Raw genomic sequence first — 25,024 nt, 5'->3', positions numbered from 1 at the left:
AGGATTTCCCAAAGCCTCATGTAAGCAGGAAGCAAGTTAAAAAGACATGGGCAACGTTCCCTCTCGCCATAAAATTTTTCTTAAGGGTCACTTTAAGGGGCTGGAGAACTTTTGGAACAGTTCCCTTTAAAAAAATTTTTTTTTGCCAGCCCTGGTTTAAATGGTTCTTTGCACAGCTGTGTCCTTAGCAGAGAACAAGTCATTTGCATTTTTGGATTATTTTTTTCTTGGAGACAGATGGATGGTCTCAGACAATTCTCAAACAGCTGGATCTGCGAAGGCTGTGCAAAGGGGTGGAGATGTGGAGTAAAAGCTGGGAGAACAGAGATCCAGGGACGGAACGCTGTATCCTACCCAAACAGCAGTAGACATCCCATCCATCCTCTTAGTAACTTCTGTAATTCCTTGAAATATCCAAAAATTTCGTACCACTGGATGAAGGTGAAAGGTTTGAGCCAGGGTTTCTGTAATTCAGCACTGCTGACATTTGTCAGTTCTTAATTACAGGGGTTTTTCCTGTGCATTGTGGGATGTTTGCTGGCATCCCTGGACTCCAAAAGTTCTAAAGAGTTCTTAAAAACTATAAAAAGAAGAGAAGAGAAAGAAGTCTGTAAGTGTAAGCTGAGTACGTGCCAGTAGCATCCCCATCCACCCCTAGTTGTGACAACCCAAAAATGTTGAAGGACATTGCCAAATGTCGCCTGGGAGGGGGAGGGTACAATCCATCATCCCAACTGAGAATCATCGACTTAGCTAATAATCGTTTTTCTCTGTGCTAACAAACCATTTTAATTTCTTTCCACTTACTGAAACAGTGGTGTAAGGAAAGGATAGTTCATCTCTGGGGAGTTACAGTTTATATTCATTGACCTTGTGGACAGTATCATCAGTTAAGTATTGTATCATAGAGTCTGATTGCCTAGTGACTAACTCAGAAAAAATGGTCAGTCCGGGATCTAACACTCCTCATATTCATGCCAAATAGTGACCAAGGTACAGATAGTGAGCAAGAAGGCTAGGCATTTATTGTAAATCAATTTATGGCTTTATTCTTGAGTCATATTATCATTTTACAAGCCAAAAATAAATAGAAATCCATTTTGGTCTAGTCCATTTCCTGGTCTTGTCCAGGGATAGAACCTGATTGAGATGATTCAATCAGAGAAAATGGGGAGATTGTATTTCAGTACTAACTAAATGCTAAGGAGTTATCAGCCACCCATAAAGAATAATTTAGTGGCACTTTCCATTCAAAAATTCAACTCCCACCTCTCTGTCTCCCTGATCTAAGTATCTGATTCTCCAAAGTATGAGACCAGGAATGGCTCTGTTTGGACCTTGGGTCTCACTTGGGCACAGTCAGCTCTAGACAAGGGGCAAAGCCACATGATGTAGACACAACCACATCTCCACCCCATGCATGGGGGGGCCTCCTCCCAGAGAAGGGAGATGGAATTTTCTTGAGATACACTGAACCTTCCATACTATTATTCCTGCATATAAAGTAGGATCTAAATCCATTGTTTTAATTAATCCAGGTACATTTTTAAATTACATTTGAATGTTAACCTTAGCTATAAATCCTCTTAATTAATTGACAATACTAGTCAATTAACTGAATTAACAAGATAGTTAAGATAGCAAAGGACCTGGTGTGTTCTAAATTTCATTTCCAAATCAACTGAAATGTTTCTGCAGCAAGGGGAAATGTGCTTGGGAACGCAGGATAAAAATGTACCATGGCTGAATTTTAGCAATGCTCTTTTAAGTCCAATAGTCACAAAATTGGGGAAGCATTTACAGCCCAGGACTGCCATCTAGTGGCTAAATACTATCATAACTTCCCTTTTGCGGGGGCAGGGCGAGAAGTGATTGATGAAATCTCTTCTGTCTCAAAGTGTCTTATCAGTGAACAAATGATTAAATGGGCCAGTGTATCCTCACAGCCCAGCCCACTGACAAACAGCAAAAATTACATAAGAAGGAAATAGGATCCTTAAAAATACCAATAGCTGATATTTGGCTCTTTCCATTTTAAGACATTTTCATATTTTTACTTAATCAAAGCTGACTCCCTACCTTTAAAATCCTGGCTAAAAGAGGAAAGCCTACAATTATCTTGTCGTGGAAAACAAATCAGATGTGCTTATGCATCTAGACCTGGTAGTTCAGCTTTTGGAATAAATATAATGGCCCAGAAACTAGAACAAAGTCTGGTAAAAAGTAATCATGTTGTGTTTGTCTTGTGTTCTGTTGTATATCCATCACACCAAGAATGCAACCTGGCACATTGTTGAAATGCAAGAAGTACTTGTTTTTGAGAGTGGGAGGTATGCAGAAGTCAGGTACACTGAACTCCATTTCATCTCCTCTTTATACCCCCAGATCCTCTTAGATGGAGGGGAGGGTGTGTTCAATACAGTCCTGAGCCAAGGTCCCATGAGATACTCCAGCTTCAAGCTGAAAACAACACAAGGGAGCCAGCTAAAGAAACGCTGCCTGATGGAAGAGACTGCAGACGGAGGGAGAGATGTGTGATGGCAGGATTATCTAGAAGGGGACATAGAGGAAATGAGACTTCTATGGGGGTCACAAGTGGGATTTGTGTGAGAGGAATGAGGGAGCATCGCTAATGAAGAAAGCAGCCTTAGGAAAGGTTTAGAAGTGAGTAGGACCATGGGGCTTGGGGAGGATGAGGTCACCTAATGGAGTGAGGAAAGGGAGTTTGGGTCATTGGGATCTGCCACCCCAGTGAGCATTTCCATGATCTGCACAAGTGGCATTGATAGCTCTTGACTTCCTGAAGGCCACTTCTCACACCAACAGCCTCTTTATGCTCCTCTGCCACCTGCCTTCCATCCCTCCATCCAGGATGGATGCCTTCCATCCCTTCCATCCCTCCATCTATGTCCCTCTGGACATAGGGATGTCCCCAAGGAGGTTCCAGAATGAGACATTCCCAGTCCACTTCCCAGAAGATTCTGGGCCTCCATCCAGAGATTTGTTTATCTTTGTATTCACACGGGGTCCATGGGAGAATCTACAACACCTTGAACAGAGATGAAATGACAGAAACAAAGAGGCTGGAAGTAGAAGGGAGTGTTGAGTATGTCCTGCCCAGCCCCCTTACTCTATAGGTGAGGCCACTGGCCAGAGAGAGCGTGAGGCTTGGGTATAGTCACACAGGACTGGAGCAGGGGCTGGAACCTGGGGCTCTGGGCTCTCAGTCCAATGTTCCTTCTAATTCCCTACCTGCCTCCTGAGAGAGGCACAGGGAGGAGGAGCTCTTCTTCCATTCTGGAATTCCTACTCAGTTAGGAAAGTGGGCTTTCTGCCAGAAGACCCATCCAGGGGCCAGCTCTGGCAGGTTGTGGGGTCCAGCACTAATAGGGGAGCCACAGGGCCATTGCTGTCAGGTGAGCTGCCTTTGCCGGGTCCCAGCTCCACATCCAACCTAAAGAGGCATGGCATTAGTACAGGTTTTTAAAAAATGACTCTAAAGTCGACCGGTCTGGGCCTGAGTCTCAGCTTCACCCCTCACTCGTCTGGCGACCTGCAGCAAACTCTCTAATGTCTTCAAGCCTCAGTTTCCTGCTCTGTAACACAGCAGAAATGAGAGTACCTGGTCTGGAAGGCTGCTAAGACAAACAAGATACTGTGTGTGATGTGTTTAGCACGGGGCCTAGCCTACTGAGTGTTCCATAAATGTTAACTTTCATTATTATAGACTTATATTATTATTGTTGTTTTTCACTCAAGTGACCTTGATCAAGTGGCTTAGGGGTTGTAAATTTCAATGTCTGTAAAATGGGAGTAAAAGCTTCACCTTATAGTGACGGTGGTACTGATTCAGTGAGATCCTTCAAACAGAACCCTTAGACTGGACAGATAGTAGGCTCTCAGTTAGTGTCTTTCCTGAGTTACCCTTAAATGGTTGCAACCCCACAGTCCCACCTCTGCCATGCTCTGCCAAGAGGAAGGGGCTGAGTTTGTGCAGCTAACTGATTCTCTTTCTAATAGGTCTAAATAACGCCTAATAATGCGAACAGATCCCAGTTCTCCAAGAAAAAAAAAAAAAATCAATAGCACCCAATAAGTAATGAATGTCTTTTTGTACATCAGTAAAAAATGCATTGCTCCAATCACACAGAACAATCTTTCTACCACCAAACATTCCAAACAAATAAATAAAGGCAATAAAAGAACCAATAAGTATAACCTCAAACCTGGAGATGCATATTTAAACAGCCTCTGTCCACAAATAATATATTGATGGGCTCCAACGAGGCACCTCTAAGAGAGGTCACTAGGCGTAAGGGCATAAAACATAGGACAGTGAATAATATCAAAATGCCTCCTCTCATTAGGACAACTATAATGCTTCAGAAAATCTAAAAATTTAGTACACCGAAAACTTTTTTCAGATCCTTGTAAATTCCCAGTATTCCAAAGAGGCACAAGGGGCAGATGCTGGACCAAGTATCAACTAGATGCACTGACCTTTCCTGATTGCTGGGAGGTGTGGGGGGAAAGGGCTGTGGGGCTTGAGAAAACCTCCTCTCCTCTAAGCTATGACTTGAAAAATTCCAAATGAAAGACATACTACTTTGAATGCAGACCATGCTTTTCAAGCTGGAACCTGCATGGAACCCAGTCACAGAACTCAACAGGGAGCATCTTCTTGTCATGTCAATGTATTGGTAAAATCTGGAACATTATTTTTATATTGAACAAACCACCATGTAATGGGTTAGCATGGAAAGTGTGTAGGGTTTTAAAAATCACAATACTTTGTGTAAATGTGGTGCTTACAGAGTAGCGTTTTAGACAGTTCTACCAGTCTCTTGAGAGTTCAAGTTTACCCTTTATGTACCCCCACCATTAAAAGTACTGATTTGAAGGGTGCCTGGTTGGCTTAGTTGGTTGAGCGTGTGACTCTTGGTTTCAGCTCAGGTTATGAGCTCAAGGTCATAAGATCCCTGCATAGGGTCCCGCACTCATGGAGGAGGGTGCTTGAGATTCTCTCTGTCTGCTGTGCCCCTCCCACCCCACGCCCAAAATAAATAAGTAAAATCTTAAAAAAAACTGAATTGAAACACCAGATCTCTTGGGATCCCATTTACGCTGCTCATTCCTTTGTAAGAAAACATAGGTTAGAGCAGGGTTAGCAGACTTTCCTAAAGGGCCATAGAGCAAATAACTTAGCTTTGCAAGCCATGCAGTCGTCGTCACAACGATTGACATCCGCTGTTCTGGTGTGAAGGCAGCCATACATGCTGCATAGATGAATGAGCATAGATATGCCCCCAGCCCAATGGTATTTACAAAACCAGGCAGCAGGCCAGCTTTGGCCAACAGGACATAGTTTGGCAGTCTCTGTGTTAGGCTATCCTTCATCATCAATACCTAAATAAACGTAGATTTTTGTAACTAATCTAGAATGCTAGTTCCCTGAGAGCAGGGACCTTAACTATCTGATATTCAAAGTATCTAGTACAGTATCTGGGCACTAGGTGCCAGTAAATGAGCTGAAAGAATAGACATGGGTTTCCAGACTAGTCAGTGTTCTATTAAGAACATGAAGGAATAGAACTCAGGGCAAGTAAAATGTGCTTAACAGGAGTTTTCAAGAAATGTCCGGATGATGGAGCAGTGCCAACGCAATTGGAAAAGTAAAAGGTCAGGGTCTGAGCATGAGGCAGCAGACATTTGAGAGGAAGAGATACATGGAAAAATCAAGTAAATGGGAAATGAGGAAGCAGTGAAAAATACAGATAGATGGGACTTTGCTTTACTGAAGCCTTCTTCTGTGGCATTTAATGGAACCCTAATTCTAACTAGTTCAGATGAAGAAAAGATTGCATTATTCCATGTAACTGAAGAATCTAGGGCTATAGGCATGGCGGGAGCTAGATCCTCAAGAGATAATCAACAAAAGTTTCTTTTTACCTCAGCTCCTTTCCTTTGCGTTGTCTTTGTTATCAGACAGCCTCTTTCCTTATGGGAGGGGGCTACCAACACTTCATGGTTGCTGTTTGCTGCTAAGAGTTCATGGGTTACATTCTGTGAGTATAGTAACCCCAGTAGAAAATGTTTCTCCTTCCCTGTGGTTTTAACCCAAGTCTTATGACTGACTCCTTGAATCAACTGAGTCAGGAATCCACCCATAAACCAGTCATCATAGCCTAGGAAATACAGCATCAAGAATGACTACCTCTTAGTTCAGGATTGGGGTCAGTTTCACCCAAACTATGTGAACAAGGTCTGGGAGAGATGGTGCCCAAGGAAGAATTGGAATGCTCTACCTAGAACATATGTTCTGTTCTAGAACCTACCTAGAACAGATGTCTATGAGCTGCACTAATTCCCTCTGGGCCAGCTCTGCCTGCCCTGTGATAGCTCACTTATCATGCCAAACCTACAAATTTCTACCCTTTATCCAGCAGCCTGAATCAGCCATCCTCCATTACTACCAACACTCCTCTGTGAGAGTAAAGAACTGACTCCATGTGTGTTAGATGCTGTTATAGGGTTACTAACCAGCCTTCCCCTCACTCACCCCTGTATTAAATACTCTCCCACATCATATGATCCTTGAGCCCCTCTGATTTCCCCTCCATAAATATCATCACACGTGTCCTCATTCCCTTTTGAGCTTCTCCAGTAGCCTAGGGGACCCTGGGACCCTGGGACCATGTAGCAACCATGTCTGCAATGATTCTAAGCACAGTTGGTGCTTGATAACTATTTATTAATTAAAGAAATGAACACAGAATTTGAAATTTATCCTAAAAGCAGAGGACAATACTGAAGGATTTTTGGTAATAATTCCTTTCAACTTCTGCTTCCCAATACACTCTCTCTGCCCATCCAGACGTTATCCATTTTTAAGATCCATTCTAGTTGCCCCCTCCACACATACACACACTGTATGTGTGTGACGGATTCCCAGATCACTGCCACCACATCAATTTCATTCTCTCCTGAACCACAGTGTTCATTACCTCTATTATTCATTTATTAGCTCACTGCATTCTGCCTTAGGACATTTCTTGAACATTAAACTATTTAGTTCCTCTTTGCAGTTCCTTAATTGTACAGGTAATTACTCAGTTCTTCAAATGAACTAGGGTAGAAAATGGGAGCCAGACATCTTTTTAGCATCTCAAAACATAACATTGTGGTATACGGAGGGTAGATTATCAGTTAATATATATTGAGAGATTGATCATACATTTTTCCCCAGGGTGCCAGGGTACCATAAAACCATAAAATTAAAGACGTCTGTCTTTTTCTGCAGGATTTTTTTTACAGGGTTAAAAGGACACTTGCATAAAAATTTATTTGTAATTAAAAAATATGGGGGCACCTGGGTGACTCAGTGGGTTAAGCGTTTACCTTTGGCTCAGATCATGATCTCAGGGATTAAGCCCTGCATCATTGGGCTCCCTGCTCAGTGGAAAGTCTGCTTCTCCCTCTGCACCTTCCCCCACTCTTGCATGCTCTCTTTCTCTGTCTCTCTCTCAAATAAATAAAATCTTTTGAAAATAGCTATGTTTGCTCAAACTTTTTTAAAAATTTAGACATAATAACAATATATAGATAGCCCATATCTTATGATATATTGTCTTTGGTATTAAACATTCCAAAACTGCCCTCAGCCTTGGTGAGTCTCTGGGACAGAGACTGTACAATAGAAGTAGTCATACCTACATCACTGGTTTGTTGCAAGGATTCAAGCCAATGATGGCTGTACAGGGCTGAGCATCATGTCTAGGACATAGGAAACATAATAAGCATAAATGTTGTAGAGAAATATACAAAGATGTGGAATTACAAAGAAGATGTGCTGAGACAGGGGCGCCTGGGTGGCTCAGTGGGTGAAAACCCCTGAGCCTTTGGCTCAGGTCATGATCTCAGGGTCCTGGGATCGAGCCCCACATCGGGCTCTCTGCTCCGTGGGGAGTCTGCTTCCTCCTCTCTCTCTGCCTGCCTCTCTGCCTACTTGTGATCTCTGTCTGTCAAATAAATAAATAAAATTTAAAAAAAAAGATGTGCTGAGACATGATCCATTATTACAGATGAAGCATTGACAAAGCCAGTGTCCCTAGACATGACCGTCAAGTGTAATCTACTCTTTACAGGAAGGTAAGAATATACACCAAACCCTTAAAGTGCCCTACAAAGACCACTGCTATAGGAAGGGCTAAACCATGTGTCAGTCACTCATTTGTGTCACTTCATCTAATTTTTTTGGCATTTTCTCTCACTCTGCCCCAGAACATAGCTTTGTTTTTGCCACCTTCTATGAAGAAGAAGAGAAAGTTTTAACACCCTAAACATCACCAGTAATTGTGCCTGACATAAGACAGAAGGAGAAGAAAAACAAAAGTCTGTCTGATCCAAGAGCTCTACATTTTCATGTTAGGCACATGGTGAATTTTTAATGTTGCAAATAATTCATAAAAATTTATAAGCAATCATAATGGATAATGAAATTATCATTCCCCACTTAAAGTGATGAAATTAATGGCCGCAATTCTTTGAATTTCCTTGGATGATTGATGGAGGGAATAAACCTGATTTTATTGTGCTTATAATGAACTGCCAGAGCCCAAGCTACTGAGCTGGAGGGAGGGGAGGTATTTGTAGGCGGAGAAAAAGACACGTATCCTTTTTTGTGGTGATGTAGACTAGAGCTTAATGGAAAAGCAGTGTAGTATTTATTCTGCTTTCCTCCATCATGGGAAAGGAGGTGAAACTACATAGCAGCACTCAGAAGGTTATGAAATTGTTTAATTTATGTAAATATGAAAGCAATGAGGGGAGGGTTTAAGACACTAATGGTTACTGAATTCTGATTTTCAATAAATTTACTTATCACAGTGTTTACTCAGAGACAAATGCTTTCCTCCTCCTCTCTCTCCTCCTCCTTTTTCTCCTCTCTTCTCCTTTTTTTTTTTTTTTTTCCTCCTGTTTCTCTCCCACTCCGTCTCCCTCTGTTATGGCCTCATTTCTGTTGGTTGCTTGATAGTCCCACAATATTGTGAGACAGTCCCATTAAGGCAGACCATTCTTTCTTCATCTACATCTGTTTTCTAGCAATAGAGTGCAAATTGGTGTCTTTGACATGCTTCATCAATCAAGTCTTCTTGACTTTGGCTGACCTCATCTGGTTGGGACATGTAATAATCAACATTCATTCAATTCAGGTTCAGTTCTTAGCTTAATAAATGAGATAGCCCACGTGAAAACATCTAGAACAATGACTCGTAGTAAGCACTCAGTCAGAGCTTTGTTAATAACATCATTATTTGCTAAAAAGTGGGAGACCCATGCTATAACTTCCTACTACTAAGACTCACTATTCTAGTAGTCTTACAAAGTCACCATTCCAAGAGCCACTGTTCCAATGTGTCCATTAGCAACTCACAAATGAGAAAAGACAGTCAACCCGTGGTCAGCATCTCAAGGAAACTGAATAATTACTCTTTCCTTCCTTCAAGGGCCATCTAATTTTGAGGGGAAATCTATGATTGGGAAACCAAAGCCTGTCCACCTGTTCATCCTCATGAAACTTGAAGTATTTTATGTAAGCCTGTTTTCTCTTTGTCCAGCACTCTGCTGTAGATGATCTGCATAGTTCACAATCATAACCTAGCATCAAAATAATCAAAGACCATTAAAAATAAACGCTCCTGGACAGGCTATTCTCTATAAGTTCTTGCATAGAAGTGTGAGATAGAACCTAGAAATCTCTCTCTCAGTACCTTATCCATCCTCCCTCCAACTTATGATTTTGACACCATTATCTTGTCCCATCAAACTGCTCCCTGGCCTCTCCTTTGTCCAGTCTATTCTGTGCATTCTCAACCAACTATCATCCTCAGTTACAAACCAGCTAATAACGTTTATTGAGAACTTTCGATGGTATCTGACCCTGTACTGAAACCTTACTATCCAGTGTCTCATTTAATCCTCACGACACCCAAAAGTGGTAGACATCATTGTTTCCCCATTTACACATCAGAAATTTGAGCCCCAGAAGGGTTAGAAGACTTACTCAAGATCATATAGCTAGGTGGTGATCTGCCATATCTGTATCTGCACCAACATCTGCTACACGAAACCAAGGTGTGCCTGATTTCAAAGCTCCAGATCCTAAATGCTATGTGATAATTATTACATCATTACGCACATATTATGTGTATACATATACAATAATCATTGCATTACTTTGCTGCCAAAGACTCCCTATTCCTTGCAGCAGGGATCACAAATGGAAATGCTTACAAGTGTCAGGCAACGAGTGCTGATCCCACAAGATAATAGGGATAAGGACTAGGAGCTACATTTCATGCGTACCCAGGTACAAAGCCTTTTCAAACAGTGGCCAGGTCTCTGGCTCTTTACCTTCAGGAAATCATCATCAATATGATCAACAAGGATCTTTCATTAAAGTACTAATCTTTCCTACTCTTTTTTAGATCTTTGCTTCTTAATTAGGAGAATTTCTATATCGTAGCTCAGGCACTGACTTTGCAAGCAGGAGTCAAAAGTTTACCTTTGGAGAAGGCTCACAAAACTCAGCTCAGCTTGGTTTTCTGACCACTGCCTGCACACTTCCCCACATGTGTGGAGCACTCTAGGGTCTGCTGAGCCCTCTGAGATCCTGCAATCAATTCATCAGAGTAGAATGGCTAAGAATGGAACTTAAACATCAGGAAGGGGAAGTCACATTTACCACTTAGCAAACATGAGACATTTGTCAAATTACTTAATATTTCTAGGTTTTAGTTTCCTCATCTGTGACACTGGGTAAGGGACTCTCAACACCCCCATAGCATCACTGAAAGGATTAAATGAGATAGTATAGTGGAGGGCATGCAGAACTGTGCCAGGCTCACAGTTAGTGCTCAGTAAATGGTAGCTGTTGGGATGAACTGATGACTGTGGTGGTAATTAATAGTTAAAATGGTTGCATGATGCAGCTTTGAGTATAACAACTTGAGATTTCCCCCAAGCCCCCCGCCTGTAGCAGGTAGGGAGTTAAGGATGCAAGTAAGGGGTTTTCTTTCATGATCATGCTGATTAATGGTAACAGGAAGGACAGAGAGGAGTAGGGAGAAAAAATGTATATAGAGGTCTCTCTTTACCCTCTCTCTTTTTCCATGTCCCCCAGACCTTTTCCACCAAGTGCCACCCACAGCAAATTGAATGGCCTACTTCCATTTCTAACCAAGCCTTTTAAGTGGTTTGATTACTTTCTTTTACATAGCAGTAATTAGTTTTACCTGATTATACGAGGATACCAATATTGGGGTGAGAGGAGGACACCCTGGCCCCAACATTCCTTAGAGATGACATTAGTAATCCAGAACCAAATTATTAGCTAACAAGAATGTCCTTGATGCAATTAGTCAGTTTCATTCCGAGTTTCTCAAAGTATTATGCACTACACACTAGCCATTCATGAACCTCTTTGGGAAAAAGTTTCTATAGTCACATAAGTTTGGGAAATGTGTATGGTATGGTCCCACTTGAAGAGTCAGAATGTATATTAGCATAATAAAAACTCTTAAGAGTTTTTGCAGAAAGGCACCAGTTTTGGGGTAAGTCAGTATTTCCTGAACCAATTTCATAGTGAGACCCTTCTTTCTTACGACATCTGCTAAGTAAACTCATGCTCAGCTACTTTCATTTTAGAGCTTGGGAGACTGAGAAAGAGCACTGGAGAGACAGGGAGACAGAGAAAGAGAGAAAGGGAATGAAGAAGAGAAAGAGGATAACAAATCAGACTCATTAATTCACTCAGTGAGTATTTTCAGGATGCTGGGTACTGGAGATAAAGTGCAGACCACAAATTAGGTCCCACCCTTCTGGTGGGTTTGAAGCTGTGACTCCCCTACCTCATTCTCCCTTTACTTCACTAAAGGAGGGAACAGAGGGGGCACCTGGGTGGCTCAGTGGGTTAAAGCCTCTGCCTTCGGCTCAGGTCATGATCCCGGGGTCCTGGGATCAAGCCCCGCATCAGGCTCTCTGCTCTGCGGGAAGCCTGCTTCCTCCTATCTCTCTGCATGCCTCTCTGCCTACTTGTGATCTCTGCTGTCAAATAAATAAATAAAATCTTAAAAAAAAAAAAAAGGAGGGAACAGAGGAGGATGGAGACCCCTCTTCTGTGGTCTCAGCTTAAGCACCACAGCCTGGGACAGCATGTCCCCTGACCACCTACTTAATGTAGCCCTGTCCCAGCCATTCCGTTCCGCGAACCCATTCTACTGTCTTCGTAGGTCCTATTATTTTTAGAAATCACCACACTTCTTTACTTGGGTATCTTCATGAGTGCAAGGACCTTCTCTGTCTTATTCATTGAGTCTTGCCCTGAGCCCAAACAGTGCCTGGCACATATGGTGCTCAACATAGATTGGGCAGGTGGGTGAATTTGTGAATGAGTGAACAAATGAAAAACAACAAAAGGCAACAACAACAACAAATGAGCCCTTTTGAGGCCAAATCAATAAACCTGCTCTTGTTCACTGGGAAACTCAAAAAGATCAGCAAGGGAAGATATCCAATCAGTTCTCTACTGCCCATGATTCTGTATTTTTGCTCCCACCACTCATTTTGCAAGGGCAGGGCAATTTGCCTGGCACCCATTGACTCATCTGCATTATAGATATAACACACTTAGGTCCTTTACCTATTGTATTGAATTGGATTAAAATAAGTGGAATCAGCAGACTCAGATGCCTGGTGGACTCTGGACCTGGCCTGGAATTCTAGCTGTAGATGGATAAGGAAGAGGCAGGTGGGGACACTCAGGGAGAGTCTTTGAAGTTGGGAGGTTAGAGAGGGAATTTTTGATGGGCTCCTGTAAGGACTAGAGAAAATCCCCATGATAGCCCCATTATTATCGCTGCACCTATAACAAGTTTTCAGTGTTTTGTATGTTGTAGGCACTATGCCAAATACTTCATACACTTTATTTCATTTAACCACAAAACAGCTTAGAAACTGAAACTTGGGTAAGTTTTCAGATGAGGTAGTTGAGGCCCAAAGAATTTAAGTAGCTTCCCATGGTTATACAACATATAAGTGGCAAAGAACAGATTCCCAGCTGGCCTAGTGAGTTTGGAATAGTCTAAATTTAGTGAATGAAAATTATTCTGTCATTAAAATTCACAAGTAGCACTATTTCAAAATTGATTATTGGGTCAACAAGTACTTATGATGTGCCCTCAGTGTGCCAGGCATTAGTCTAGATACAGATATACAGAGAACAAAGCAGACAAAAGCCTCTGCCCTTCACAGAGCTTGTCTTCTAGTGAGAAGAGACAGGAAATAAAGACAAAAGCAAGAGTAAAATACATGTTGGATGGCAGTAAGTGCTCAGGAGATAAATAGAGTAGGGAAAGAAGAGAGTTTGAGGAATGAGGAATGCTGGGGTTCCTAATTTCTTCAGGACAGTCAAGGGAGAGCTCACTGATAAAGTGACTATGGATAGAGCCTGGAAGAAACAGGAGACCGACCCATACAGAATACTAGGGGAGGAGCATTTCAAAAAATAGGAAGCCTCAAGTGCAAAGACCCTGAGGTGGAAGTGTGTTTAGGATTTTTGAAGAACAACAAGAAGACTCCTGTGGCTGGAGCGGAGTAAAGGATGGTGAAGGTGACAGGTCAGAGGCAAAGAAGGTCCAACTTGGGTAGGGCCTTGGAGGCCATAGTGAAGATTTGTCACTTATTTTGACTGAGATGGGAAAGCATTGGGAGTGTTTGAACAGAGGAGTGGTTATAGCTGATTTATATTTTAAAAGATTACTCTGGCTTTGGGGGCTTGTAGGACACAAGGAAAATGTAGGAAAACAAGTTAGAAGGCTATTGTAATAAACCAAGGGAGAGTTGATGGTGACTTGGAACAATGAGGGGTCCGTGGAGTGGAAAGAAGTGGTCAGATTACACCTGTACTTTGAAGATAGGACCAACAGATTTTTCTGGAGTCACAGATAATTCCAGAGCAATTGGAAGGATGGAATTGCAAATTGCTGACCTGAGGAAGACTTTAGGAGCAGCCAGTTTGGAATTGGGGTAGAGATTAAAAGTTGAGTGTTAAACATATTAAGTTGGAGTGCCTCTTAAACATCACTAGTGTGGTCAGTGTAGACCAGGATTTCTCAACCTCAGCATTGCTGACCTTTGACCTGGATCATTCTTCATTGCTGGAGACTGCCCTATTCATTGTAGAATTTTTAGTGGCATCCCTAGCCTTTATCCAAAATGCTAGTTGTGACCCCCCACCAACCACGGTCATGACTACCAAAAATGTCTCCAGTCATTACCAAATGTATCCAGGGAGAAGGAAGGGAGCAAAATAGTCCCCATTGAGAGCCACTGCTGTGGACAGAGAAAAGAGGAGGTCAGCAGACGAAGGCCTGGGTGTGCTAAAGTTTAGAAAGATGAGGAAGAAAAACAGCAAAGGAAGCTGTGGGGTAGGGGGAGGACCAGAAGAAGGAATCTGTGCTTCACTTGCTGTTTGAATGATTCTAAATAGGTATCTTGATCATAAACCTCTATAAACAAGTCTATCAAAATTCATAGAATTTAATGGTAAATGGATTATGGTCAATTCTAACCACCCAGCTATCCCAAAGAAAGGGTTGTGGTATTGTTTGTTTGTTTTTTAATAAGATTAGTCATGACTTAATTTGTGATAGCCTCCAAATTCAATCACATGGCTTTTTTTTTTAAGATTTTATTTATTTATTTGGCAGAGAGATCACAAGTAGGCAGAGCAGCAGGCAGAGGCGGTGGGCGGTGGGGAGCAGGCTCAACACTGAGCAGAGAGCCCGATGTGAGGCTCGATCCCAGGACCCTGAGATCATGACCTGAGCCGAAGGCAGAGGCTCAACCCACTGAGACCCCCAGGCACCCCTCACATGGGTTTCTAAAGTTCCTTTTAAACCCCTGTTACCTCAGGACCCTCTTCATAACAGCAGCTCACATGTATTTAGCCAAGCCATATCATCTGTTCATTGTGCCAGTGCTTTGCCTGAATGATATGATTTATTCTTTGTAATAACTCATATGGTAGGTATTTTGCTCATCTCCAGTCTACAGATGAGGAGACTAAGGCTCAGGGAGGTTATGTCTCTTATCCACAATCACACAGCTCCTCAGAGGTGGAGCCAGGATTCACATCAGTCCATACAACTGCAAAGCCCACGTTTCTAACCACAGCATCTTCAGATTTTTCTCAGAAGCGCCACCTGGCTTCATTTTCTGCCACTCGACTTTCCAAGCACTGAGCCTAAATGAGATGGAAACCGTAAAAAGCAAAGCTGAGCACCTGACAAGAGGGAACAACAGGAATCGAGGGGCACTCAGAATCTGACAAGTTCCAAATGCAGTTCGTTGTATGCCTTGCACACATCTCTAAACAAGGAAGGATGCAGGAAGAGCCAAAAAAAAAAAAAAGTCTCCACTATGGAAAGCTAACTAACACTTGTAAGAGCCTTAGAAGCACTAAAAGGTTTTTACAACTGGTATCCACCCAGGGAGTTAAAGAAGACGAGTTTTGTAACCATCAAATCCATAGCAAGTGAGAAAACAGTCCTGAGCTGAATGAGGGACCCTCACAATGGGCATTCCAGGTATGCTTGATTGAGCACTTTCCTGGAAGTTTACATCTCCCTAGTACTGAGACAGGAGAGTACACAGACATTACAGGTGGAAATGTGTGGCAGAAATATCTGTCCACTTTCCTTACCTGGGCAGAGGACATAAAACTGATTTTTATTAGGAATGTGTGCAAGTTAGAATTAAAGGAAATTATAGTTAATTCTGGCTCTTATCAATTGGTGAGCCTTCAAATTTATTATTTCAGAGTGAAACTACTGCCAGTCATGACATTTTAGTTACACCTGGGCCCAAGACATCTGGCCTTGCAGTCATCTTCTTCACTAGACTCAAGTAGGTACAGTGCCTGGGCCCAAATAGTGTTCAGGAGCCTAGGAAACCATTGAAACCTCAAAAGGGAATGGATTAACTCTTAAAGATAACTTCAAAATAAAAAATAATGTTGCATTAAATGTCTTCTAAATTTAACCTATATCCACTGGTCAATTGCAATTCAATTCAACTTTCATCCAGTTTTTTTATACATTTTTTACAAGATGTACCTTTAGCATGTTTAACATTATGTAGGTGGGGATCCCAAAGGAAGAGTAGCTAGGCCCTGTGGAGGACCCTGGTGGCCCCTGCAAGGAGAGCCAAATTTTTCTGGAATTATGGGTGGTATTTTCTCTCTACTGAGATGGTATCAGAAGAGATGATCCACATGGCTTGAGCAGTGGTGATAGTTCTCTACAACTCGGATTTGTCATTTTTTAATCATTTTTGAAGGACAATTCTCTGGCTCCAGATTGGGCCAATGCCATACCTTTGGCTTCAAGAGCAATTTCCCCAACGCTTTCAGCCTTCAGTGCATACTGAGGGGCATTTGGCCAGCTGGCCCATTCACCAATTCCCTTTGAGACTCCTGGCATTCATGACCACTCCCAGTGGTTTCTCATAAATGTGAAACAGAGGGGAAAAAAAAGAACAAATCCACAAACCAGTCCCAGGGGAAGAGAAAAGCATGGCTCACAACAGTGTCCTCAAGGATCCTTCTCTGTGGGATGACGGAATCCAGCCCATGAAAGCAAAACCAACAACAGTTCCTATAATCCCCTCCATCAAAGACACCTGGGAGGTCTCACAGGATGGGGCTGGCTGCATGGAGGACAGCCAAACCTCTGAATGGCTGTGCCTGACCCCCTCAAATGTGCCTCTATGTGCCCACTACAGCTTGGGTGCCCACTCAGTCAGAGCCACAAATGCTGGGGCCACTCCAGTGCTGCTGAAGTTGGCTTTATGGTCATTGCTTTCCACGAGGGAGGCTCGAGCAGGGGCACCTTTGATGTGCCGAGGGCTTCCTCTAGGAGCACTTGACCACAAGTGGTTTGAGAGACGTTGGCTGACTGCCTTGGTCTTGGGAGGTGTTGACACTCTGGCTCGTTAGGGGACCCAGACCGTGCTTTTGGCAGCCTTAGCCAGCACAATCAGACCTCAGTCCAATTCTCACACTGTCGAGAGACTGGCAAACAGGGAGGCTATTTTCTGAGGACGTGTGAGCTGGGAACTATTTTTTCCAAGGCAGCAAGGTCATGAGGCAGGCATTTATTGAGTGGTTGCAATAGACTTTTTAATAGTATGAAAGGACTACAAGATATATCTGGGTTCTCCAGCATATGCTCTTCAACCTGAAGACTCCAGACCAAACTATAGAACACAAAGTAGAGCCAGGATGATGTGCTTAAGTATCAAACAGAGGTACTGTATCAGTTGGCTATTCCTCCATAACAAACCGTCTGAAAACCCAATGGCTTAAAACCATAGTCATTTATTTACTTCACTCATGGGCAAATCGATGGGGGTTGGCTGATTCATGCCAGGCTCAGCTGGGTAGCTCTACTTCACTGCTTCAAGATGTGGGTTTGGTTGGTCTTGGCTCCTCACCATGGGTTGGGCTCAGCCCTGTTCCTGCATCTTGGATGCAGCCTGGAGCGATAACATCTCCCCAGAGAAGGCTCTGCTTCTGATGATGACCAAGGCACTGGAGTGTTAGCCCCACCACTGAAGCACATTGCAAGCCTCTGCTTCCATCACTTCTGCTAATACCCCACTGGCCCACCCTCTTCCTGGCTCTTCCAACCTCCCTCTTCTGATTTATTTTCCTCCATGGCAATGTGTGATAAAGTAGGAGGTATGAAAGACCTGATGACTACGAAGTGGACGAGGGGTAAAGAGGAGAAAACAAGAGTGAAGTCTGGGTAACTGGCAGTTCCGTTGGCTAAGGCAGGGAAGCCTTAGAGGAACAGATGTGAGAGAGAAAGTGAAAGCCGAGGTTTGGATACATTTGATTTCAGATTCCTGGAGAGGAGACATTCCAGTGGAAATGTCAAGTAGACGAGCCAGAGCCTTCATCTCTCTGCCTTGCAGACAACCCAATTTCTACAAGGCAAACACCTCATTTATGTAGGTAAGAGGTAGTTTAGCTTTTCTGGTACATTAAGGGGCCAGAATCACATCCTATCAATTAGTTTCCATGAGACACACTGTGATGGCACAATTGATTCTCTTGGCGTAGAATATCATGCAGTCTGCCTGAAAGGCAGGCCAGAAGATTTTAATGCAGTTGTCTCCAGGCAATTATTAACTTTCCCTCTTAGCAACGGGACCAAGGCACTTTCATTCCCTGAAATGACAGTTCTCCCTTGTTAAAGCTCACAGTTAATTTTAAGAACCACACCAATTTAACACTCAACTCACATGAGCCATATACCTTGAATAAATGCAAATCCTGTCTCTGTGGCATGAATTATGGCCTTATGCTGAGCATTGCCATGGCAACTAATGACATCATCCCCCAAGACCATCCTGCACAAAATCCAATTCTCCAAGGGTCCTTATTTGCCTAAAGTGGATGTGTTGTCTTGGCTTATTCACATATGCATTTGTAAATATCACTCTGTTGTCAAAGGTTTGTGGTGGATATTTACTGTCATTTTGGGAGGTATATTCCCTTTGTGGCAAATGTTGTTTTTTGTTCATGGGGGGAGGGGGTGGAGGAAATTCTAATGAAAATTACTGTGTGTATTTGATTAGCAACATTTGTTGATAACATATGGTCTAAGGAGGCTTCCGCAAATAAGAGGCTTTAAATAGTAAACAGAGATGGGACTGCGATGAAGCAGATGCTCTCCAAACACACAGTAGAAGGTTGCTTTGCGGTGGATTTCTCTTTCCCTCCACCCGAGCATAGACCTCTCCCTTATTTTCTCCCCCAGATCAAAGTGCTCCATTTCAAAGCAGCAGCACTGTGGAATAAATTTGGAGAAATAATGTGCTGTGACTTTAAAAGTCATCCCCAGCCCCCCAAAATATGAATTATCTGCTACTCATGTTTATTATTTGCTATTAATAATGATGTAGTGTGATAAAATGAGTCAGCCAGCTCAGGTGGGTCGGGAAGCAGCATTTGGGCACCACGTGTCTGAAATGCTATGATACGCAATCCCCAGTTTCCCAATACACTGAGAGTGCTGGAGAGAGCTCCATGAGGAATTTAGAGCAGCAAATGGAATCACCATGGGCTGAGCGGTCCTTGTAAGTGCATGCTTACCGTTTACCTTAGTGGATGTGCTCCAGTGAGCCTACTTCCTTCTGATCTGCTAATGAAAATAAAAGTATCCCCATTAGATTGAACCAGCAATTTCACTGTGTCTATCAGGGATCAGCATGCTTTTTCTATAACGGACCAGAAAATAAATAATTTAGGCTTGTTGGCCAGATGGTCTCTGCTGTAACTACTCTGCTCTGCCTTTGAAGTGCAAAAGCAGCATGGGTGGTATGTATGGTATGGGGTGAACATAGCTGTGTCCTAATAAAACTTTATTGATGGGCATTAAAATTTTAATTTCATGTAATTTTCATATGCTACAAAACATTCTTTTTTCGATGATTTTCAGTCATTTAAAAATGGAAAAACCATTCCTAGCTCATCAGCTGTACGTAGGCCGGCATTTGGCTAGACTAGGCCCCTGGGACAGAGCTTACTAACCCCTGGTCTATAGTCCTACAGTGAAAGACATTTTTTTTTTTTAGTGTTTTCCAAGTGCTGGGTATTGAGTTGAGCAGTGTATATACAATAGCTTATCTCTTAGTTATTCATCCATCAATCCTCTGGGGTCAATACTATTCTTATCCCTAATTAGAGATGTGAAAATCAAGGCTCAAACTCAGTCTAATGAGGTTTATCATTTCTGCATTGGATATCTCTGCAGGTAAAACACAATATGCCTGAGTACTGATGTCTCCTTCCCCTTCACCTGTGCTGGATCCACAGCAGCTTCTAACACAGTGACTTGCACATGGTAGGACATGCAGGAAGTGTTTTCTAAATGAAGAAGGAAATGAAGGGCTAATTAGAGGTATGATCCCTAAAGCAGGAGAAGTCAGAGTTTCACCCAGGGCCACAGAGAGCATGTAGGTTTGTCAGCTGGACTGTTACTATATTTACTCACCACCCTCTTGTAAACGGTACTTGGTTGGGAACAGACTCACGTGTCTCAATATGTGTTCCTTTACATTTGAAGGTGCCACTCTGAATGATTGCCTTTCTAAAGTCTGTGTTTATGTGCTGATGGCTAGAAAGACCAGAAGCGATGATAATAGTTCATTTTATGACTTGGCGATGCTTTCCAGCCTGATACCATTGGCGTTCGCATTGCTGCCGGCCCTTGGCCTCATGGGTTAAACCTCCTTGGTCTGCTGGGTCTCGATTGCATGCTGCCAGGCTCAGCGTGCACTGCAGAGAGTTAATGTCCGATAAAGGTCTCAGTTTTGCATAAAGGAGGGAGTCATACCCTTGGTTATCCTAAATGTCACTTGTCCCCACAATCCCCTGAATTTGGTGACATGATTATTCTGAATTTGTCACTTTTTCCTAGTCATTAAATAAGTATTTGTTTTGTGCCAGGCCCTGTGCTTGGTTCAAGAGATTAAAAAAAAAAAAAAAAGTTATGCCATGCTCCCGGCCCCTGAGGTGTTCATTATCTGTGGAGAGAGCCAGATACACACAAGGATAATTGTCAGACTATACTATGATACTGTCTTATGAGTTACTGAGAGGCAGTGAAGCTCTATGGTTTCATGCATCAGCTCTGGGGTCAGAAACCCTATGCATTTGAAGCATGGCTCTGTGACAGTTTGAAACCATGGTCCAGTTACTTAACCTCCCCAAGTCCTAGTTTCTCCATTTATAAAGTGGGGATAATAACAGACTATGCCTCATAGAGCAGTCAGAAAGATTAAATGAGATAATCCATGAAAAGCACTCAGCCCGGGGCCTGGCAAACTTTAAGCACTTGCTAATTGGTGACTATTTTTAGGTTTTCTGTGAGCTAGCTGTATGGTGTGATTATACCAACAGATATGATGAGGTCACAAAAGAGGGAGACACCCTCTTTACTTTATCTACTTGTGTTCAGAAAGTAGCTCGTTAACATCCCGGACTGCTGCTTGCAATAAATAGTATCAAGCTCTGGTCTTGATACTATATGAAATCAAACTGCAATTGTATTTCAGTTCTGGGAGACTTTTAAGAAGAGGTATCCATCTTAATAACCACAGTCAGTGCACCACAAAGCAAAAGAAATGAGCAGAGAAGAAATAGAGAAATAGATCCATTTAATGATGTGTGGCCTCTCCAAAAGGCCAAGACTTTGGATGCTTGCACCACTGACTAATTTGTCTATAGGGTAGGTAGCCTTCTGCGAAGTAGATGGAACATATGAAATAAATCTAAACTGAGAAGCCTTAGTGGCCCGAAGTCCTATCAATCCGGAGACAGAACTCTCTCTTTGAGTTAGAGGTAACTGATTTAACCGGATCAAGACACAGAGCAGTGAGTTGGTGGAACGTGAGAGGAAGGGCATATGGTGAGGTGGTTGAGTTTGAGTTGTGAAGTCAGACAGCCATTTGCTCCTTGTGTGTGATCCTGGACACATTATAGCCTGTCTGAGTCTGAGTTTCTTGTCTGGGACTGTGGGAATGACCATTATAAGCATTTCACAGGATGGCCAAGAGGACTTAAAAAAGTAAAATGCATGTATGCTTGAGTAACACTTTCGAGAGAGGAATTTGTGCCTAGCACATAGTAATCTCTGAATAAATATTAGGCGTTTGTTGTAAAGGGAGGTCTCTCTGTGGCTGGAAAAAGAGAAAGAGTGCGGACATTTCTATGACTTTTTTTTTTTTCAAAGGGGACAGGGACAGGAAAGAGTGCTTATAATTAAATCTCCCTGGGTCTTCTATGAATAGGAAGCATCTCCAAAAGGAAATCAGTAGTCATTCTTTTACAAAGACCAAGGACTATAGTGAAGGGTGAAGGTTTATGTCAACACCACTGACAGTCAATTTCCACTGCATCACCCATCCTCAGTCCCAGCTAAACAGACTGGGTGTCACTGAACCCAGAACCTTATTCAAGGGCTTATGACTCATGCAACTACACAGGCCCTACACTCAGACCAATGTTTGGTTTAATGCTCTGCATTGTCATCTTGATATTAATTACTTTATCCTTGAACCTGTTTGTTAAGTGAAGTTCAATGGAACAGTGGAGCACTCATTTGAGCAGAATTCTCTGAGAAAGAGAGACTCCATATTCTAGTACCTTTCGTGGCACTTCTTCCTGCTTTTTGAAAAAGGAGCCCCACATTTTCATTTTGCACAGGACTTGAAAATGGCATAGCCCATCCCGATTAGATGGGAGACTTTTCTCTTTTGGCCTGCTTCACTGGGCCAGGCTGCCATTTTTAGATCCAATGGATAAATCAGGACTCAGCAGTGACCTAAAAACTTGAGGTGAGCCAAGGGTCATGGTGGGAAGCCAAAAGCACAGCTGCAGGTCTGGGGGAAAGGAAAAGCCTCAGTATCCAAAGGGACTGGGCCTTCAGGGCAGCCTCCAGTGGCTTGAATTGCATCCAGCTGACATCCACCTCACTCTGCCCCACAGTCTGAGTCATGTTGAATGTCTGATGAGCTGAGCATCCTCTGGTAGCAGGAGGGGTCCAGGCAGACTGAGTTAGTGCCTACTGAGCAGGCCAGAAAAACCCCTACAAACGAGTCCCAACAACAGTATGATAGAGACACAGTGTGAGGGACCTCTAGGACGCTGAGATCAAGGCCTCTTTGTGGCTTGGTGTAAAGGCATCTCATTCTAGAACTCCTTTGATTTCCAGAAGGAATATTCCTCATCTCCATGACCAATCATGATAAATGCTCAAAGAGATTAATAGCATAATTCATCACAAAGAGTAAATTAATGATCATGGTTTTTGCCAGTATGGCTAATTATTAATAATGCTTATTACTGATAATTATGACAGTGTCAGCAGGGAGAGCTGTAACATGGGAATTAAGGGATTTGGGTTCTAGAAAGCTTGGTCAAAATTCACTGGAATAAAAGGGGAAATCTTGAGTTTCTTCTCCGTTTTCTCATCTGTGAAATGGGGATGATAATAACTGTCTTACAACTTACATTGTATAGTAGGAAGGCAATGTCATAAATTCTTAATATGTTTTGAATGGATAACACAAAATAGAAGTGATGATCACAGTTACTAGAACATATCTTACATATCCTTATCTTGGGGAGGAAAGGTAGCCAAAACTTGTTGGGTTCTCATGCTCTTTCAAGCCTGTTACTATTTACTTTTTATTTTTTATCCTTACTTTTATTTATTTATCTTTATCTTATTTTTATTTATCTTTATTATTTCACTACTCTGAAATGAGGCCACTTTATAGCTGAGCATTCTGAGGAACAGGGACATTGATTACTTGCCTTAAGTCCTACAGTTTGCAAATGACTAACCACGATTTGAAATAAAGGTGTCTGATTTAAAACCCTATACTTTGTCATGTTGCTTTTGCTAGTAAATTGAGTCCCTGTCTTAGGAGCCTTCTGCAGTAGCTGATGACCAAAATTAGGAGCTTCTATCTGTACATCTAACATTGTGCTGTTGTGTTTAGAACTTGTTTCTTGTTCTGTCTCCTGTTCTTTTGCATGTCTTCTCCCTTTCTCAGTCATGACTGTTGGGTTTCCTCAATGACTTTTTAATCCCTTGGGTCCCAATCTGGGCTCCTCCTTACCTCCATTTTTTTGGTGCTATCTTGTCAGCCTTCTCTGGATTCCTCACATCCTTGAGTTTAATCAACAGGATTTATTTGAGCACAACACGGAGACTAGAAGTCATTTCTATCATTCACAAAAGAAGAAATACAACCAATAAACAATAATATATTCAAGCCTGCTATTTGTCAAGGAAATACCCATGAAAACACCAAAGACAAAGTAAGCCAGAGGAAAAGTGAATAGGGGCACCCCGTGAAGGCAAGAAGCCCTGTGATTCGCATTCATTCCCAGATGCTGGGACAATGGTTGCCACCTTTGTGGAAAGTATTTTGGGAATTGGTGTCCCAAGACCTGAACGTGTTCATTGATGAGCAGAATTCCTGCAGCATTGTAAGAGCAGCATAATGTTTATTGATATTGCCCAAAGATGAAGTTTAAAAAGTCATGTCCAACCCCATCTCAATAATAGAACAGTGGTTAAATAAATTATGATATACCTATAAGGAACTATATATTATAGGGTCATTAAAAATCATATTTTAATGTATAATTTACAGTATGGACATTAGCCATCATATAAAGTTAAATGAAAAAAAAAACCCTATACAAAATTATGTCTATTCCTGTTTCCTAATTGTGTAAAAGAATGTATATTTAGCATCACTTATTTATTCACCAAATATTTCTTAAGTGTGTTCTATGTGCTAAGCACTATGCTAAGTATGCAACATGAGCAAAAAACACCCCATCAGAGGATTCAGCTGTTGAACAATCACACAGAAATAAGTAATTACAAATCCACTGATTGCTAGGACAGAAAATGAAACAGTGTGTTCCAGAGAGTTTAACGCTGGCCCATATTTAGACTGGGAGACCAGGGATGGGAAGGTGTTATTGAAGCTGGGCTCTGAAAAGGCAGCTAGGTGGGGAGAAGCATTGCCAACAGAGGGCATGCCTGGAGGGGCCCTGAGGTGGCACAGGTAGGAGCAGACGAGCGGGAGACTACACACAGGGGGTCTGGAGTGCACACTGGGAGCCCAGTGCAATCCAAACCCCCAGATGGAGCAGGCAAGTGGGAGACTATACACAGAAGTCTGGATTTCACCCTTGGGGTTCAGTGCAATCCAGTGGACACTTCTGGAAGATCGCATTGAACGGATAGTAGGGCTCTGTGATAACAATGATGAGTAGAGGAAAAGGCACCAACTGAGGGACCCATCAGAGGTTTGTGTCTGCCCCACCTGGCACCCCACCCAGATGCTAGTTAAGCCACCCTCTGCTCTGAGG

At 42.5% G+C, this 25,024-nt stretch overlaps 1 protein-coding gene across 27 annotated transcripts in view; it reads left to right on the top strand.

The window, feature by feature from the left end:
* CADPS (calcium dependent secretion activator) overlaps positions 1–25,024 on the top strand; it is a 467,297-nt gene that overhangs the window by 253,399 nt on the left and 188,874 nt on the right. The gene's annotated exons all lie outside the window — the stretch shown is intronic.

The sequence above is a fragment of the Lontra canadensis genome, unplaced genomic scaffold (genome assembly GCF_010015895.1).
Source record: "Lontra canadensis isolate GAN:19392208 unplaced genomic scaffold, GSC_riverotter_1.0 scaffold34, whole genome shotgun sequence".
Lineage (NCBI taxonomy): Eukaryota > Metazoa > Chordata > Mammalia > Carnivora > Mustelidae > Lontra > Lontra canadensis.
Note: the sequence above shows the minus strand (reverse complement) of the source record. Positions and strands in the feature narration are given on the sequence as shown.